Source organism: Seriola dumerili, unplaced genomic scaffold (genome assembly GCF_002260705.1).
Source record: "Seriola dumerili isolate Sdu_G_001 unplaced genomic scaffold, Sdu_1.0 BDQW01000104.1, whole genome shotgun sequence".
NCBI classification, from domain to species: Eukaryota; Metazoa; Chordata; class Actinopteri; order Carangiformes; family Carangidae; genus Seriola; species Seriola dumerili.
In genome coordinates, this window is record NW_019174359.1 from 221,330 (window position 1) to 225,970 (window position 4,641).

Consider the following 4,641-nt stretch of genomic DNA (forward strand, 5'->3'; position numbering starts at 1 on the left):
TATGGGCGGCTCCTTGATAATGAGCCATCTGCACAATAGACTCATAGAAATGACTCAACTAGCATTTGTTGCAGAGTTCTGCTGTCAGTCACCTCCATTCTTCTGAGCAAATTCAACTCACCTTTCAAGTCTTAAATGACGTTGCATTGTTGGCGTTAGAATCAAGAATTTACATTTTATGCCTTGATTTGAAGATTTTTAGACTTAGCGGGGTAAAAAACCAAGGAACACGACCTCTCTTGGCTTTCTCTCTTTAACCAAAGACCTGTCCTCATTCCTTTGGTCTTCCGCAAAGGTCTGTGTTAGTGTACAGACGTGCCATTTTATAGATTATAGAACATTCCACCAGGTTTGTTTTTGTTGTTGTAGACTTGACGATAAGGAGAATGAAATACAAGTTTTGTTTTTCCCTTTACAAGACATAAGTTTTTTGAGTCACCTCCGAACATGTCCCGTGGGTCATCATCAAATATAAATTCACTGTCATGCATTGCCAACGTTTTTATCACAAAGACGAAGCTAACTTCGGTGAAATTTACTTTCATTGAAGCACAACCATTAGCAATTGAATGTGCCCGAACCATTCTTGACTTGATGCAAAATGTTTCAGAATCTCACCTCTCAATACATCAATTTTTTCAATCATACTCGTATATCCCTTTGTAAGAAATGCCTTATTGAGTATCTCTCTCCCCAGACTTATACTCAACAGTATGCTTGTCTTCTTAGCTGCAAACAACATTTTTGAGAGGTTTGTTTATGCATGTCACAAAGTATGTATGTAATTTAATGAATAAATGTGCAGAGTATACAACATGTAGCGTCTAAACAGCATTCTATTTGGACATGTTACATTCCTGCTCATTGATTGGTACGTGGCTTACCCCTTGCCATAAGTATTTTGATCATCATCTGACCCATAAAAGCAACAGTGCTAGCAACTGCTGTTGCTAACACGTGATGAAGTCTTAACCCACTCTCGCTTTAGAGCACAACTGCCACAACTTAAATGAAAAATATTCTTTTATTCACTTCACTTAACCATAGCTAACATGGTCTGAAAGCAATCATTTAAGTGTAAAAAAAACAAAAAAAGTTACACTGAAAGGCGCTACACACTAGTTTTGAAGGTTTTGTTGGCAGGTGCAAAGTGTGTTAAGTGTAGAGATGACAGAGTAAGACTATATCTATTCCTTTAGTAATCGAACCTGAATGTTTTATATTAATGTGAGTGTGCTTGCTAGTTGCAATATTGAACCTCTCCAATATTTGGAGATTTTTATTGTGTATAATTTATTTTATTTATTTTATTTTGTTTGATTTACCATTCAGTCACTTGGCAAACTCTAATCTTATTGGTTAATGGATGTGGAGGTAGTGTTTATTAATAGATAACTGAACGAGGTTGGGATATCCAATACTGGACATGCTCAACCTGTTTTTTGCTCTGGAATCAAGAAAGGTATGTGAAAGAAAAATTACTGCACCACAGCTAAACACAGCCACGAGGTTGCTCTACTATTTATGTTTTCCTCATTTTGGGCACGAAACACGTTGAACAGTGAGGAATAAATCGGCGTGAGAAAGGATTATTCTGCTAATGAGGGGTATGAATTTGGATGCACATGGGACTCTTGTGTTTTACTTTGTGTCTTCATTATACAAACGTAGCCTAGATACAACATGGATTGCACCTTAAGAGAACTCACTGCCAAGGGTGATGTCATAATATCCGCACACAGGTAAACAGCACAGAGTCGTTGGTGAAAATGTATTGCCAACATTGCCCTATGATCTAGAAAAGTAAGGTTGATTGTTCACACAATTGCATGGCAAAAGAAAAGAAAAGAACAATACAATTCAATTGACATGTCAAGATAATAAAAAAAAAAAATTTTTCTTTGTGTTTTTGTCCAAAACTGCCATTTTTGGTAGGATAGCAGCCATACGTAGACTCAAGCAGTTGAAAAAATAGACAACCCATTGTCATACTTAAGTGACACTGTCGTACATGCACTAATTGTGAATGCCTTGAGTTCTTCAAGGCACGTCCTGAAGCAGCCTTGCTAGAAATTTAATGAAAAAACCAGGGGAGTGTTTAGCAAGAGCACAAAGACCAAAAACCTACCAAATGACAATATTGTGAACATGAGTGCAGTTGTGAACATAGGTGCTTCGAGCTTTGATGACTTGCCCCTTACATTTCACCCTCTCAAACTATCTCACACTAAATCTAATTTTCAAATTTGACATCTGACCCATTATCTATGAGTGTGCCATGGGTACCACTCTCTATTAATTATTGCCAAATATTTTTGTATGGCCTGAGTTTACACATTACACCATCAATTCTCTGTTATAGATATGAATATATGTAAATAAAATAACATAATGTAACTAATAAGATAGCTCTTCAAACCTTCTGACCCCTGGAAATATACTATATTGCAGTCTGTCCTTTGTAGGTTTTCAGCCATCGGTCATGTTAAACAAGAAGAACTGGACTTATTGCTGTATGTGGTAATTAAGATTTTATTTCACAACTCATCTGAGAACTTGTCTTTAGGAGTCCAGGTGGCTCTTGTTTTAAAACTGCGCAGAAATAATGGCTTCAGAAGCCGAACTTGCCAGCAAGTCAGAAAGCAAAATTTGCCCAGATTCCCTCGTAAAAGCACACTGATAGTATATAAATGCACATTAACTGTACAATATAAAAGCCTAAGCATCAGCAGTTCTATTCTCTGTATGTCGTCCTGTATCACCCATGGAAATAAGAAACAACGATGTCAAGAATAACTGTTGTATTTGTTCACACATGGAATGCTGTTAAAATGCTAACCTGTCTCAGTGACTCAATTCAGGCTCCGTCCAAGTCAAGATTGTCTCTCGTAGATACATATCTTAGCTTATGTTACAGGGTTTTTTTTGTATAATTATAACTTGTTGCCTGAGCAACCGGCCAGTTGTGAGTGCAAAAAGTTAACAAAGCAATAAGTGTTTGGGTAATTGTCTCTAATTCTCTCCTTTGAAGCTATTGGGGATTGGAGCATGTTACTATACGCTGGCCTCGTCCACTAAAATGCTGAATGTTGCTTAGTAATGACACAGGACTAAACAGCTAACATTCGTGTGTGTATTCTCTAAAACAACCCTAGGTCTCGAGCTTTTGTCAATAAGATTTCATCGCCATTAAATAAATGTAACAAAAAATTATCACCTTGGTCATTGTACTGTGCTGTTAGAAACTGTAGTTGATTGTTGTGTAAGTATAGAAACTGTTTGTGAACCATAAATATAAAAAAAGTTATAAAAAAGAAGTGTAAATGAAACAATGATGTATGTGTGTTCTTTGATTTTGTGCATTTTGTAAATGAGAATGAAATATAAGTAAATACCTTAATGTTAAATACCAGTTATGAATCATAGGTAGCCTAAATGTGACAACATCAGTTCTGTTTAAAGGTGTGTGAGATTTTTTCTTATATTTTTCGATTGCTGGATTTTTGATTGGGTTTGCACTAGGTGGGTGCAACTGACCCTTTAGAATCACAAATGGATAACAAAAGAACCATGGATGAATAAACAAGTGGAAAAAAATATAAGAAGTCAATCTTTGTCGTTTCTTTATGTCTGTAAAATATTGGTTTTTATATAAGCTATTTCTGTCTAAATTGAAGCAATTCTCTTAAACTTTTAACTTTTGTGTAATACACACTATTTTTATATTTATTATGGAAAATCACTGGAGCAGAACAGCTGAGAATGGCTGCAACATAGCAGGCTTCAATTTGACTTTTATTTTCAATGCCTTTATGTCGAAATCTGACAGGAACCTCCATCATCCTGACTTTTATTTTAAATTTTTTTGTCTGAACCATTTTTTTTAGGACTTTTTTTGTATATTTTATAACCTATTTATTTCCTACAGGAAATAGCAAAAACGTAACATCATAGGCACGTTAATTGGACTGGGACAAACTGTTGTAGAGCCCAAAGACAGTAATACTTACCTGAAATCACCTTACTAGAAATGATTAAAAGACTAAATCTTCTAGAAGCGCTGCTGGAAAACTACAACGCGCCTTAAAACTAACAAACCAAGTGGTTTGTGCTTCCGGTGCGTGTTACGCACTGTTCCAGAGGCTCAACTGACTTCACTTGCAAGGTGAGCAGCTAAAAATCACTCTTTACTTTAGTTAACGTCTGCTTCTTAACTTACCCTTTAACTCAACTATACTGTTAAACACGGGCAGATATGTTATGTTTATTGGAGCTTTCGTTGTAAAGACTTTTACACTGTCTCAGGTTGCTTACGTAGTGGGTGATGTTTATAATGAAAGCTAACCGCTAATGCTAGCAAAATCAACATTGAATTTCACTGGCTGTACTTTAGCTTGAATGTTCACCTAACTTTGAGCAAGGCTGGCTCTTTAAAGGCATTGCCTTATTTAGAAGTAGTGTCACCAACTATATGTGCCACCAACTGTAATAGTGACTTGAGAGCCATTGTTTATTCCATGCTTTAACTTTAGCTTCCGCGCTAACCCGGTGCTAATATTTTCCCTTTGTCATCATGGTGTGTTGAGTGTAGATGGATGAGGGGGGAAATTCATTTGAACGATTTTAGCATGAGGCTGCAAC